Here is a 17,023-nt window from a genome sequence, read left to right as displayed (position 1 = left end):
GTGCCAAGTCTCTCAAGCTGGCCCTAGGCCACCTCTGCAGACTCTCCTTCTACTACTTCTGCCTCATCACCTTGTGCTCCCACCTCTGGGCCTTTGTGAGTGTCACCAGTTCACCCATAAAGATGATCCTCTACATCAGAAACAGGCAACCATGTTGTGTTTAAAAAAAAGACCAGATAACAAATACTTTAGGCTTTGCAAATCATACAGTCTCTGTTACAACAACTCAGCTCTGCCCTGTAGATACAAAATGAGCCCAACAGTAAGTGAATAAGCATAGATGTGCTCCAGGAATATATGAATTTCACATAATATTCACGCATTACCAAATATTATTTTTAAAACCATTTAAAAACAGTAAAGCCATCTTAGCTCAATATATTATACAAAACGGATGTTGCATGAACTTTGACTCCGGAGCCAATTTGCCACCCTTTGTTCTACATGGATGTAAATCCTGCTCTTCATTTACAGTTCAGTCTATTCTGTGAGTGCTTCCAAATTATTAGTACCAACTGTGCCATCTTCTCCCTATCAAACTTTCTTCTGTTTATATAACAAAAATGACCATATTCTGCACTTCTGTGTAACCCCAGCTGCACATTATGCCAATGCTAGACACTCAGCATTTGCTATTTTCTATCACTACTGATAGTAACTTTGATGGACATTAGTTATATCACATTTGACCATACCTTATACAAAGAGAAACTAAAGACCTGTTATTTTTTAAAAACTTTTTTATATTAGCTTATTTCTTTCATCCTAAGATATTTCCTCACCCCCTCCACATACACTATTATTTAACATTTCTGACATTAGACTTTTCTTAACTCTATATAGCCACTGAGTGTGATGCCAGGTTTTGGCACCAAAAAGTAATTGAATCAGTGCTGCAGCTTACAATCAATGGGATCTTACAATCAGACAAATACAGGACACTTCAATTCTAATCAGAAAAAGGAAAAATAATTCTTCTACAAGTTTTTCTTTTGTTTTGATTTTGAGCTTAGTAGACCACAGCTTCCTAGATCCAGGAATATGATTTTGATTTGAAATATTCTATACAGCACTCAGATTTTGTCCAATTTTTAGTTTCAGAAAATACCACCATAATCTAAAGCACAAATGAGTATGGTACTGGCACAAAGACAGAAATATAGATCGATGGAACGGAAGAGAAAGCCCAGAGAGAAATCCACGGACCTACGGGCACCTTATCTTCGACAAAGGAGGCAAGAATATACAATGGAAAAAAGACAACCTCTTTAACAAGTGGTGCTGGGAAAACTGGTCAACCACTTGTAAAAGAATGAAACTAGAACCATACACAAAAATAAACTCAAAATAGATTAAAGATCTAAATGTAAGACCAGAAACTATAAAACTCCTAGAGGAGAACATAGGCAAAACACTCTCCAACATAAATGACAGCAAGATCCTCCATGACCCACCTCCCAGAATATTGGAAATAAAAGTAAAAATAAACAAATGGGACCTAATTAAACTTAAAAGCTTTTGCACTACAAAGGAAACTATAAGCAAGGTGAAAAGAAAGCCTTCAGATTGGGAGAAAATAATAGCAAATGAAGAAACAGACAAAGGATTAATCTCAAAAATATACAAGCAACCCCTACAGCTCAATTCCAGAAAAATAAATGACCCAATCAAAAAATGGGCCAAAGATCTAAAGAGACATTTCTCCAAAGAAGACATACAGATGACTAACAAACACATGAAAAGATGCTCAACATCACTCATTATTAGAGAAATGCAAATCAAAACCTCAATGAAGTACCATTACACACCAGTCAGGATGGCTGCTATCCAAAAGTCTACAAGCAATAAATGCTGGAGAGGGTGTGGAGAAAAGGGAACCCTCTTACACTGTTGGTGGGAATGCAAACTAGTACAGCCGCTATGGAGAACAGTGTGGAGATTTCTTAAAAAACTGGAAATAGAACTGCCATATGACCCAGCAATCCCACACACACCGAGGAAACCAGATCTGAAAGAGACACGTGCACCCCAATGTTCATCACAGCACTGTTTATAATAGCCAGGACATGGAAGCAACCTAGATGCCCATCAGCAGATGAATGGATAAGAAAGGTGTGGTACATATACACCATGGAATATTACTCAGCCATTAGAAAGAATTCATTTGAATCCGTTCTAATGAGATGGATGAAACTGGAGCCCATTATACAGAATGAAGTAAGCCAGAAAGATAAAGACCAATACAGTATACTAACTCATATACATGGAATTTAAAAAGATGGTAACGATAACCCTATATGCAAGACAGAAAAAGATACACAGATGTACAGAACAGACTTTTAGACTCTGTGGGAGAAGGCAAGGGTGGGATGTTCTGAGAGAATAGCATTGAAACAAGTATACTATCAAGGGTGAAACAGATCACCAGCCCAGGTGGGATGCATGAGACAAGTGCTCGGGGCTGGTGCACTGGGAAGACCCAGAGGGATGGGATGGAGAGGGAAGCGGGAGGGGGGATCGGGATGGGGAACACATGTAAATCCATGGCTGATTCATGTCAGTGTATGGCAAAAACCACTACAATATTGTAAAGTAATTAGCCTCCAACTAATAAAAATAAATGGGAAAAAAAATAAAGCACAGATGAAAGTCATTTTCCTCCCAATTATCTGAGTCCATGAAATAAAAGTCAAGTAGAAATGATATGAGTCCTGCCCTTCAAACTTGTTTGCCTGTATATCCCCTGAAAGAATGCTTGTAAAATTTGCTCCCTCACAAATTTTGAGTTGACATCTGAAATATTATATTATTAAATAGCTGAAAAGAAGTAATTTCTATTTTTAAATAAGTGTTCATTTTTAAAAATGTATCCAACTTGTTTTTCTACCGACCAGTATCTATTTAAACATTTACAGACTTTTACACCTAGAAATTTTACTTGTACTCCTTTAATTTGTACTTAATTTCCCCACTGTCTTTTATTGAACATTGATTTACAATGTTTCAGGTGTCAGCAATCAGCTATACATAAATATTCTTTTTCAGATTACTTTCCATTATAGGTGACTAAATACTGAATATAGCTCCCTCTGCTATACAGTAGGTCCTTGTTGTTAATCTGCTTTTTATATAATAGCGTGTATCTATTCATCCAGGCCTGGTGTGCTGCAGTCCAGGGGTTGCAGAGTCGGAGACAACTGGGCAACTTAACAACATCCATTCATCCAAAATCCCTCATTTATCCCTACCTCCCTTCCACCTCTTGTAACTTTAAGTTTGTTTTCTACGTCTGTGATCTACATCCGTTTTGTAGATAAGTTCTTTTGTATCATATTTTCAGGTTCTGCATATAAGTGATATCACATGTTACTTATGTTTCTCTGACTTAATTGACTTAGCATGATAATTTCTAGGTTCAACCACGTTGCTGCAGATGTCATTATTTCATTCTTTCTATGGCTGAGTAATATTTCATTGCATATGTGTTAACTTGTATTCCAGTTGTCCCATAGAATTTTATCCTAATATATTTTATTTTTAAAAAAACTTATTAATCACTGTATAACACTTCTATACAGGAAAAAACTCACAATTTGTAAAAATTTTATTATGTTTAAAGTGTTAAACATGTCTTCTGGTTATTATAATTTTTAGTTTTATATAATTGACCAAAATTCTGTAACTAATTCACACACTTCACTGAAAACCCATGATTTAATGAAGTAGGTTATTTCTTACATAAATCAGTTTGTCATCAATTTTGTCTTTTAAATAAGCATGAGAAAGTACACTTACACTAATAAGTAGAGAGGAATGAAATTATAATAGTTGAGACATTTTCTAAGAGTTGTACATTTTAGTGTATATAAATTTTAGATCAAAAGGAAAAAAATATGGTGATTTATTGCCAAGATTCATTTTAATAAATGATCAGATGATAGATCATCATCTGACGATGTTTTTCTTTCATTTTGTTGAAACCAAATACTTTTAATGAAAGCTTAGCAACCACCTGACTTGCAAAGCTTTTGTTGAATGATAATTGTAGTGATTCCCTTCCCCTACACCAATTAATTAAGGTTTTTGATTTTTAAAATTTGAGGTTTTGATACCACAGAGTAATGCACTACAGTCAGGCACAGGAGGTGTAAGAATAACTAAAGGAAGGTTGGAAAAAAGGAAATGGCATAGTGCCTAGACCACAGGCCTGGTCCAGTTAGTATCGGAAGAGGGCAGGTATTGAAGTTAAGGAAATTGATTGCCTTAGAACCCTTTATAGCAGTTTAAATTTTTACAGTCTTCAGGGACTCTCAGAAGTACATTTTCCTGTTGGAAGTCCACTAGTACAAAGCCCATTCTATGACAGACAAAGAACACTCAGAGAAAAGCCTTGGCCACAAGATGTCACTAAAATTCCATGTTCTACTTTAAGATGTTATTGCAAGCCTCTTTACTTCAAAATAATCAACAGCAACAGTTGAGTTTTAAACAAGAGGGGGATAAAGTATTCTTGATGCCTTCTTAATTTCAAAGAAAAAAATGTGATGGGGAAAGAAAGGATGATGAAGACAAGCAAGATAGTTTTTGCAGTATTATGCTATCTGAGCCTATACTAATTTGTTTCTAGCAAAACGTAATCCAATAAACTGTTTAAATGGAATTAAAATTTAGTTATTTAAAGTAGGGTACTCTTAAAATGGAACATCTTGTAAAATTAAGTATTTTATTAAAACTCCTAGAAAATTAATACATTTTGTGGATGAAAATAAACCTATCCCATTTAATCAGATTTACCTTAGAAAATCTGTTTATTCATCTACATAGCTGTGCAGCCCCTAAAACTTTTTATAATGCAAGTCCACTCAGATTTGAAAACTTAGCTACTGCTTAGTTTTCCAAGAGTGATGTATATTTATAGTATTCACTATATACTTTAGGTATTTTGAGAACTTGTTTATTGGCATGCTACATTTATTACCAGTAAAAAGTTAAACTAACCACTATGCGAAGTCAAGCAATTAGGAACAGGCATATTTTAGTTACCTGTGTACAGTTCTTGGGACTTTCTCCAACGTGCAAACCCAAGAGTTTCAAAAGACCCAGCTTCATAAGGACTAAATTATAAAATGAAGAAAGATATCACAACAAGCCATCTGAATGTAGGGATATAAATAACATAAATTTGCCTGTTTACTAATTATGATAATGAATGAATGCTTTATTTTGGCTAGGAAATAAAGAATATGAAAATCATCTGATGAAAATATCCCCCTCATCCATGTATCATGCAAAAACACAGCCTTGCTCAACATACATCTAAAAGAATATATATTGATTAGTGATAACAATCTGAAAATGTTGATAATTGTAAATCATAAAATGTGAATGAAAGAAAATAGGATTTTTTTATGTCATCTCTTAACTTTTTATTGAAGTATAATTGATTTACACCACTGTGTTCGTTTCAGTTGTATAGCAAAGTGATTCAGGTTTGGGATTTTTCTTTTGCAGATTATATTTCATTATAGGAATTGTAAGTTATTGAGTGTAATGACCTGCACTATATAGTAAACCCTTGTTGCTTCTCTAGTTTGTGTATAGCAGTTTGTATCTGTTAAACTCATACTCCTAATGTCTTCTTTCTCCCCTCCTTTTCCCCTATGGTAACCAAAAATTTGTTTTCTAAGTCTGGAGTCTGTTTCCGTTTTGTATATAGATTCATTGCCATTATTTTTTAGATCACACATATGAGTTATATCATATATTTGTCTTTTCTCCAATTTATTTCACTAAGCATATTCTTTAAGTTCTTCCACGTTGCTGTAAATGGGAATAGTTCCTTCTTTTTCTTGGCTGGGTAATATTTCATTGTGTGTGTGTAGAACCACTTCTTTGTAAGTTAGTGGCCTATTGTGGACACTTAGACTGTTTAAAAACATTTTATTTTACATTAAAGTATAGCCAATGAACAATGCGATAATAGTTTCACAGCAAAGGGACTCAGTCGTACATATACATGTATCCATTCTTCTCCAAACTCCCCTCCCATCCAGGCTGCCACATATTTGAGCAGAGTTCCCTATGCTATGCAGTAGGATCTAGTTGGTTATCCATTTTAAACAGAGCAGTATGAACATGTGGATCCCAAACTCCCTGTCTTTTACCCCATTCTCTCTCCCCTCCCTGGCAACCATAATTTTGTTCTCTTAAGTCTGTGAGTCTGTTTTGTAAATATGTTCATTTTTGTCATTTCTTTTTACATTCTGCATATAAGAGAAGGATTTCTCCTTCTCTGTCTTGCTTCACTCAGCATGACAATCTCTAGATCCGCACACGTTGCTGCAAATGGCATTACTTCATTCTTTTTAATGGCTGAGTATTAATGGAATACAATATTCCATTATATATATGTGCCATATCTTTATCCATTCCTCTGGGGTGGACATTTAGATTGCTTCCACATTTTGGCTACTGTAAACAGTGCTTCAGTGAACACTGGAGTGCAGGTTTCCTTTTGGATACCTGTTTTTCTCTGGGTGTATGCCCATCAGTGGTATAGCAGAGTCATGTATTCTAGCTTTTTCAGGAGCCTCCACTCTCTTCTCCATAGTGGCTCTATCAATTGACATTCCCACCAACAGTGTAGGAGGGTTCCTTTCTCTCCACACCCTCTCCAGCATTTATTATCTGTGGATTTTTTTTTTTTTTTTTTTTTGATGATAGCCATTTTGCCTGGTGTGAGGTGATACCTCACTGTAGTTTTGACTTGAAAGTGCAGGTTGCTCAGTCGTGTCCGACTCTTTGTGACCCCATGGACTATACAGTCGATGGAATTCTCCAGGCCAGAATACTGGAGTGGGTAGCCTATCCCTTCTCCAGTGGATCTTCCCAACCCAGGGATCCAACCGGGGTCTCCTGCATTGCAGGTGGATTCTTTACCAACTGAGCTGTCAGAGAAGCAGTTTTGACTTGCATTTCCCTAATAATTCACAATGTTGACCATCTTTTCGTATGCCTCTTGGCCATCTGTATGTCTTCTTTGGAGAAATGTCTATTTAGGTCTTCTGCCCATTTTTTTGACTGGATTGTTTTGATGATGTTAAGCCTCATGAGCTGTCTTGATTAATGTTTTCAGTCTGACGTCTAGAAGGGTTATGCCTCCAGCTTTTTTCTTTCTTTGGGATTGCTTTGGCAATTCTGGGTCCTTTGTGGTTTCACATAAATTTAGGATTATTTGTTCCAGCTGTGTGAAAAATATCATGGGTGTTTTGATGAGGATTACATTAAATTTGTAGGTTGCTTAGGATAGGATGACCATTTTAACAATATTCTTCCAATCCAAAAGCATAGGATATTTTTCCATTTCTTTGAATCATCTTCAGTTTTATCAGTGTTTTATAATTTTCAGCATATAGCTCTTTTACATCCTTGTTTAAGTTTATTCCTAGGTTTACTTATTTTTTGATGCCATTTTAAACAGGATTGTTCTACTTTGTTTCTAAAACTTCATTACTACTATAAAGAAATGCAACAGATTTTTGTATATTAACCTTGTATCCTTCAACCTTGCTAAATTCATCTAATAGATTTTGTGTGGAGATTTTAGAGTTCTCTATATATCTCTCTATATCACCAGGGCTTCCCTGTGGCTCAGCTGGTAAAGAATCTGCTTGCAATGCAGGAGAGCTGGGTTCAATCCCTGGGTCAGGAAGATCCCCTGAAGAAGGGCATGGCAACCCACTTGAGTATTCTTGTCTTGAGAATTCCATGGACAGAGGAGCCTGATGGGCTACAGTCTGTGGGGCAGCAAAGAGTCGGACAGAACTGAGCGCCACACAGACACACACACAGTCATCTGCAAATAATAAGTTTTACCCCTTTTGTTCCAGGTGGATATTTTCTATTTTTCTTGTTGGATTTCTGTCACTAAGATTTCCCATACTATGAGAGTAGGCACCATGAGAAGCTGTGAGTAGCCATCCTTGTCTTGTTCCTGAATTTAGTGGGAAGGCTTTTTTTTTTTTTTTTTCCACTGTTGAGTATTATGCAGACTGTGGGTTTGTCATAAATGGCTTTTATTATGTTGAGGTATACTCCCTCTGTATCCACTTGGGTAAGAATTTTTATCACGAATAGATGTTGAATTTTGTCAAATGTTTTTTTGACATCTTATTGAGATGATCATGTGTTGTCTTTCCCTTTGTTAATATGATGTATCACATTGACTGATTTGTGTAGGTTAAACCACCCTATGAAACTGGAATGAATCCAGCTACAGTGTATGATATTTTTTATACATTGTTGGATTGTTTGCTAATATTTTGTTGAAGATTTTTACATCTACAGTTGTCAAAGATACTAGTTTATAATTTTCTATTTTTGTGGTGTTTTGGTATCAAGGTAATGGTGGCCTCATAGAATGAATTTGGGAATACTCCCTCCTCTTCAATTTTCTGGAGTAGTCTTCAGTGAAAACAAGCTCAAATAAAATGTTCAGGATCATCACCCAAACAGTGAGATCCAAATATCTGAGGAGTGCCGAGAAGCCAGAGGGGCACAGTGGGCCCTTACTGGTACTGAGCACCAGTTCCAGGCAGACCCCAGGTGTCCTCTGGCGAATGTCTCTGATATCCAGGCAGCTGCACCAAGCAATTGTCAACAAAAAAATTAGTCAATCTAAGAAAGAAATGGAACATTTTGAGCCAAATTTGAGGATTATAACCCAGGAAGAACATCTCACAAAGTTCCAAGAACCATTCTACCCATCAGAAGGCAGTTTTTTGAGACACAAGTTGAGACACAAGTTTTTTGAGACAGAAAGTTGTACACTGAATGATAGGTTATTGACAGTTTACACAATCCAGAGCTAAGCGCTCTGTAGTTCCTTACAAGATCAAGAAGGAATGTTATCTTTAAGGAGTTGTCTTGTTGATGCTAGGGGAATCTTGCTCTTTATGGTTAAGCAGCTATTTCTGCTGCTGGGGGAGGTTTGGTTGATGCATAATGTAGATACACAATGCACAGTAGAGAGGAGAGAGGAAGTCAAAGGGCAGAGAAATAAATTTGTTTAAATCCTTCTTGTCTTTCTATAAAATGAATTTTATTTCACAGCCAGCACTTCCACACTTTTCATGAGTCTACACATCTTGAGCCCTTCCATCTGTCCCAGTGGGTCTCCCCAGCATCCAAGGGGGCTTGTCTGGTCTGTGGAGGACGCTATGACAGGGCTGCCCAGGGTGAGGGTCCGCCCATGCAGACTGTTCCTGCCTTTCACATTCCTTTCAGGGTCGGAGGTCCCAACCTTACGCCCTTTCTTCCATCCTACCAGTATGTGATTTTTCTTAAAGCTTCCGTTGTGAACAAATTCTGCCAGTTTCCAGTTAGTTTTCCATGAGAGTTGTTCTGTATGTGGATTTTTGATGTGTTTGTGTGGGAATGTGAGCTCCATTCTCCTACTTCACCATCTTGATCTGAACCCTGAAAATAGGTTCTTTTAAAATTTTTTCACTCTAGGACTGAAAATGTTTCAAAGTAGCTTTATTTGGCGGAGAAGGCAATGGCACCCCACTCCAGTACTCTTGTCTGGAGAATCCCAGGGGCAGCGGAGCCTGGTGGGCTGCCCTCTATGGGATCGCACGGAGTCGGACACGACTGAAGCGACTTAGTAGCAGCAGCAGCAGCTTTATTTGGGGGGAAAGTAAAAGGAGACAGTTAAATTGATCTGACAAACTGCCAGAATATGGGTTATAAAAGGACAGAAAATAAGAGCATTGACTAGTTGCTAAAAAACAATAATAATTCCAGTTGTTAGTGAGAAAAGGTGATTACTGTGTTTTTTTAAAAAACACTATAGTTAAGGCTATGGTTTTTCCAGTGGTCATGTGTGGATGTGAGAGTTGGACTGTAAAGAAAGCTGAGTGCCGAAGAGTTGATGCTTTTGAACTGTGGAGTTGGAGAAGACTCTTAAGAGTCCCTTGGACTGCAAGGAGATCCAACCAGTCCATCCTAAAGATCAGTCCTGGGTGTTCATTGGAAGGACTGATGTTGAAGCTAAAACTCCAATACTTTGGCCACCTGATGCAAAGAGCTGACTCATTTGAAAAGACCCTGATGCTGGGAAAGACTGAGGGCAGGAGGAGAAGCGGATGACAGAGGATGAGATGATTGGATGGCATCACCGACTCGATGGACATGGGTTTGGGTGGACTCCAGGAGGTGGTGATGGACAGGGAGGCCTGGTATGCTGAGGTTCATGGGGTCGCAAAGAGTCAGACACGACTAAGCGACTGAACTGAAAATCAGGTCAGCATAAGCTTTTAGTGTACAACTTGTTCTATAAGAATGATGTATAAGCAATTTTATCTTATCCCATAAATCTGTTTTGTATTACCATGTTCATATGAAAGAGGAAGCTTGTCACTGCTTTGGTATTCTAACAGACATGTGAGGCCCCAAACCTCCTGTTTTTATGAATCCACATATCAAATTTCTTTTTAGTCATATACTTTCTCTCACAATAATCTTGAGTCATCATAAGAAAAATCTACCTGCAGATAATGTTAAATGGATTCCCAATCTGTCCTTTGCATGCAGCTCAAGACAGAATTTTTTCATGTTATGTTGCAGTACCCTGATGTACCTGATGTTTCTGTATTAAGGCAAGAAAATGAGATGGAGGTTAGGTGGGGATAAAGCTCTATACAACTAGGCCATTTGCAGAAGACTTCTGTATTACAATTAACATTATGGACGTGGAGGGATGTCTGTTCAAGAAATTAGGTCAACAGGTTGAGTATGCCACATGAGCAAGGCACCTAAAATCAAGGTAAAGCCATTTACTGACATTGTCTGAAAGAAATATTCTTTTTTTTTTTTATTTTTTTTTTATTAGTTGGAGGCTAATTACTTCACAACATTTCAGTGGGTTTTGTCATACATTGATATGAATCAGCCATAGATTTACACGTATTCCCCAGAAATATTCTTAATCTCTGCTCTGATCTCAGAACCTCATGTGAACACCTTTCCTCTAAAACCGGAAGGATCCAGGAGAAAATTTTCCTCAGGCCCAGTGTTCGCATTACAAACATGGTGTAGACTTAAAAGATAAAACTCGGTGTTTTCTTTCCCCTTCAGCATTGGATCAACATCTAGACAGTTCATAGTTAATAATTAACTGTTCTTTTTTAACAAGATGAGTTGTTTGACTTTTTTGCATAACACTTTACCTAGCTACCACCTTCATAGCTGTCCTAATAGAAGGCCTTCCATCATTAAAATATCATGATGCACACTTTGTGTGTGTGTCTGTTTAGTTGCTCAGTTGTGTCCGACTCTTTTGTGACCTCCTGGACTGTAGCTCGCCAGACTCCTATGTCCATGGGGATTCTCCAGGCAAGAATACTGGAGTGGGTTGCCATGCCCTCCTCCAGAGGATCTTCCCATCCCGGGGATCAAACCCAGGTCTCCTGCACTGCAGGCATTCTTTACCAACTGAGCCACCAGGAAAGCCCACATCCTGTACTGAAAAAATAAATTTTGGTGAAGACATCCTTTTCAGTCTTCACCAAAATTTATTTTCCAGTATATTACTATTTCCTATATACACAGATTTTCAGGGATGAATTAGGACAAGTTAAGGACTTCTCTCTCAATATATGTAACACACATATACCCAATAATGGGTCTGAAAATATCCTCTAGAACACATATGAAAGGAATTACTCTTCTGTGTTGTCACTAAATTACAGAACTTTCTGATAGAACTTTTTTACACGTAACTAACTTCTGAGGACTACATCTGATGGCAGGAAAACACAGGACAGATGGATATAATCATTAAGAGATGCTAAAATGTGCCTGAGTGTCCAAGAGATTGATCTAAGGTGGGGACCCTCCCAAGGCAGGGACTTAAGCTATTCCTCTTAAGTGAGGCGGCTTCACACCACTAGGGGCTGAGTGAGCCGTAAGCCAGGCGCCTGGGACAGAAACTGACAACAGTATCTTACACTCGGCCTTAAGGAATGCAACTCAGGATGATGCTTCCATAATTCTGGACTCTCCTCCATCTTTTATAATGTTTTAAACAGATATTTTATAATTACTCAGAAAAATAAAATTACCTAACTAAATTCATTTACTAGAGAAATCAATGTTTTAAAAGGATCTGAAAACTTTAGCAACATGCAAATATATGTGCTACTGACCAATGGTAAGTAGATTAGTCCAAAAAGTTTTTTCAGATGTTTATTACTGTTCTTCCTTATATGGTTTAGTGGATGTTTTGAAGACATCACACTCACAAAATCTCCTGCACAGAACATACAGATTCTAACTCCATTCACACTGAAGTTCTTTCTACTATTTACATTATGGGGTTTTTGTGAATAGTGGTATTCATTACTATTCAATCATTTTTCAGTTACTTATTTTTGTGAACTGGGAATAAAGAAGTATCAACTGTAGGATTCAAGTCTAATTAATTTACATGAAAATTAACAGAAAGTACCTTAGTGAAGATGAACACTTGACTTCATGCTGGCTAAAGTAAACTGACCAACACTCCTTGTATACATATGTATCTAATAACTACAAAGAACATAGTTAAAAATGAGATTTTCTATGAAAACCATATCTTACATTTAAAATTTGGAAAACATGAATTACGTGCAAAAAATTGTAAAAATACATTTGAAAAAATATTTCTTTTTTTTTCTTTCTGAACTACGAAATGGTTTACTATGGTCTCCATTCTTTTAGCAGCATTGCTCTCATCTAAAAATTAGGTTTTTACCTACAATTCAGATTAAGCACCAAAAGATGTCAATAGTTAAAGTAGTAAGGGCATTAATGAGAGATCACAGAGAATCACCTTCTAATAATAATAAATATTAACCAGTAATCATTACTTTATACAAGTTAAAGTGAGAAAAACATTAAGAAACTAGAACAAACAATAAGCTACTTTATGTACCAACTGTCTTCTGTTAAAATACCTGGTACATAGTAAGAGCTCAATAGTTCACCAAATTCAAAGAGCATTTAAGAGAAAACATTGATGTTATTTAAAATCAACTTTTTCCCTCAGTCCTAAACTCTTGCTCTAGCATAAGGTTGCTCTCAGAATTAAAATAATGGCTTATTCTATGTTTCTATTAATTCCTAGGCATCTACTATTCATTAATTTTGATTGTCCTATTACTTTCTGCACTCTAAACTCATTTTATCATAAAGGTGTACTTCTCTAGTAAGTGCAATCAGTACAGCAAAACCTATCTGCTCTACAAATGTTTTCCATCACACTTCCTGGAATAACTTAAGAGCAGGAGCCAGTACCCATCCGGGGCCACGCTCCCCTCAGCAAAACCCTATCCCAAACCTGCCACTCGTCTACAATGTCACTCCTACTACTCAGCCTCTTAGAGTCACAAATCCTTAATTATCAACATCTTTTTTTTTACTGGGGATTATTGGCAGTCTACAATTTGGCCTTCTGTCAACCACTTCACACTTTTCTTGACTACGACATGGACTTATATTTTAACCATATGCAACAAAGCAAAAAGTTGTACAGAACACTACTTTTTCACATTTAAGCATTTATAGATTTTAGAAAGTAGGACAGTATTTTAAAGTCTTCATACTTTTTTTCTTTTCTATTCTAGGTATGATCTGTAATCTTTTTATGTATATTTCCTCTGTAAACACAAGTACACACTGCACACATATCCTTAAAAATGTTTGAAAAAAAACAAAGAATGCAAAGTGTTTTTCAATGAGCATGATTTATGAAGAAGCAAAATAATAATTTCCTTAACAATGAACTACAAATTCACTTAAAATATTTGTAAGTTGCTGAGAAGGTATACAATCACAAAATCATGTGTAACTTAAAAAAAAAAAACTGTAGCAGACCTTAGAAATCATCTGGTTCACTTTTACATGTGAAGCAATTGAGTTTAAATTCCTTCAAAATAAGGAAGTAGCAGTAGTCAGACTGGACTTAAAGTGCAAGAAAAAATAGGCTTTGTCATTTAAAAAGAAAATAAACCAAAAAATAAAAGGCCAGAGGGGAAAAAAAAGTCTCTACAACAAAACTATGTGAACTTTAGCACATTATTTAACTTTTGGGGCCTGTTTCTTCATCTTTACAAAAGCATAGACTTTAATAATTCTGTTGACCAAACAGTGTTGTTAATTTGAATTCATATATTATTCAGGAAAATAACTTTGGCTTTACTCATTAAATATTTACTGAGGATCTAATATATGTGCTAGGCAATGTCTTCAGCAGATACACAAAGAACTAGGAACATATAAGGCTCTGAATAAAAACTAGCATTTGTTCCCTTACTTATATCTTTAATAAACATTATTGAATATCTTGTCTCTGTGCAAAGCAATAGAAAAGTAAAACAATCCCTGCTTTCAGCTTAAAATCTTAGTACAAGAAATTCAACTAACAATAATATCTAAAGTGCTAAAACTGAAACAAAGTGCTCTGATAAATAACCAATATTATAAAGAGGGTCCACTTTTGAAAAAACATTTAAGCCAAATCCTCAAAGATGAAAAAGCAGCCATACAAAAAGCTGTGGAAAGATTATTCGTGGTAAGACAAGGTACACAAGACTCCTCAAGAGAAAATAAAGTTTGACTTACAGAGAAATTTTCAGTTTTTAAACTCCATTTCTATTAGAGTCCTTTTCTTTCTACAATAAGACTGTCTGCAACAACAAAAAAATTAAATTCTGCAACTTTGGATACTTGCCAGTAAAAGCAGAGAGCTAAGTAAGCACAACATAAATACAAAGACCACATAGCTATAGATGTCCTCTGGGATCAAACAGTGTGTGAAAATAAATGGAATCAAAGCTAGACAGTGATAAAAAGAAGATTGTGATATCCGGATTTTATTTTGTAGGTAATGTAACACCAGTGAAATTTCTGAATGCGGAAGATATGATGAAAGCTGTAGTACTTTAAGGAAATTTTAATGTCACAAATATGCAAGAAATATTAAAGCAAAGAAATAAGAAATTATTACATAAGTCAAGGGTTAGGTAAAGAGGGTCTAAATTCAGCAGCTAAAACACAGAAAACCTTTTCATACCGTTCACAGGGTTCTCAAGGCAAAGGTCCGTCTGGTCAAGGCTATGGTTTTCCCAGTGGTCATGTATGGATGTGAGGGTTGGACTGTGAAGAAAGCTGAGTGCCGAAGAATTGATGCTTTTGAACTGTGGTGTTGGAGAAGACTCTTGAGAGTCTCTTGGACTGCAAGGAGATCCAACCAGTCCATCCTAAAGGAGATCAGTCCTGGGTGTTCATTGGAAGAACTGATGCTGAAGCTGAAATGCCAATACTTTGGCCACCTCATGCAAAGAGTTGACTCATTGGAAAAGACCCTCATGCTGGGAGGGATTGGGGGCAGGAGGAGAAGGGGGCGACAGAGGATGAGATGGTTGGATGGCATCACCAACTTAACGGACATGAATTTGGGTAAACTCCGGGAGTTGGTGATGGACAGGGAGGCCTGGCATGCTGCAATTCACGGGGTCGCAAAGAGTTGGACGTGACTGAGCAACTGAACTGAAAACAGAATACTACAGATATGCTACATCCAGATACGGCTAGAAACTGCACGTATGAAACAAAGACTATTTCTAAGGCTGAAAACACAATGGTGTCACAAACAGGAAGGAAAGAGCACTAGAGCTTGTGACACAGGGAGTTCAAGAAATCTGATATAAATCCTTACATTTTTAAAATTTTAATTTCCCAATTATCCAACTTATCCTTTTTCATAAGTAACACTGTCATACATTAACATTCTCTATCTTTCTTCCAAGTGGTTTTATACCACTGAACAAGCAACTTAAGAGGTATAATATGATTACAAGAGGAAACAGTAGGCATTAACACTCCCGCCTAATCCAGGTGAACAATTCAAAGGCATGTTTGCTTTGAAAATGTGACAGCAAATGACAGTTAGTCAAAAAAGATTCACCAAAAACTACTTTAGGGACTTTGCTGGTGGTCCAGTGGTTAAGACCCCATGCTACCACTGCAATGAGCAGGGGTTCAATCCCTGGTTGGGAACTATTAATAAGATCCCACATGCCTCTCAATGCAGCCAAAAACCCAAAACCCACAACCTACTGCAGATACAAGGCACTATGTATAGTAGTTACCACACACTGGCTCTCCACCTCTAAAATCTGGGCTTAACCCTAGACTCTACCATCAGCTCTGAAAAGCTCGGAAAATTACTCAACCCTATTTTCCAATAAGCGATAGCTGGCCACAGGATTAAATGAATTAAAACATACATATGCACAGAAAAGTAACTGCCATATAATAAATACCCTAATTTAGCTATTATTTACACTGTGCAAGGCACAGGTGGGAATGATTGTGAAATAAGGAAGAATTACCAATTCCAGGAACTACTTAGGGAGACAAAAGTACCTGTAACAACTTGACAACAATTAGCATAATAAAAGATCAGAAATAGAAGAGATTAATTCCAGTTTATGAAATGCTTCAAGCAAAAAGGCTTTAAGTGGTTATGACGCTTTGTTCAGAAAACATCCCACCAGATAAGTAACACAGTCAGCAGTGAACAGCAAGATTCCTGCAATCCTTACACTCATTAACTCAAATATAACTAATCTCATACTTGAGATTTAAGTTGTTTTAAAACTTAAGATGAAAACTGCCAAAGAACCCTCACTAAGTGACTCACTGAAAAGGCAAACGAGATTAGGCCAGGGATTCCAGTAACATTTCATGACTACACACAAGGAATTCTGGAGTTTCTGGTTTAATACTGTGGGGCACATTATAACTCACAGTAAATATCACTCAACACTTTACTGAAACACTACAGGAAAGGTTCAACTAGGAAAAATAAAGCTGAAAGGCTTTAGTGCACTCTTAGACAACGCAGAAATATTTTCCTTCCAACTCTAGCAAAGGGCCTAATGCAGTTCTCATCTTAAGACATCTAAAACCAGAGATTTGA

The sequence above is a fragment of the Cervus canadensis genome, chromosome 27 (assembly GCF_019320065.1).
Source record: "Cervus canadensis isolate Bull #8, Minnesota chromosome 27, ASM1932006v1, whole genome shotgun sequence".
Taxonomy (NCBI): Eukaryota; Metazoa; Chordata; class Mammalia; order Artiodactyla; family Cervidae; genus Cervus; species Cervus canadensis.
This window is presented reverse-complemented; position numbering follows the sequence as displayed.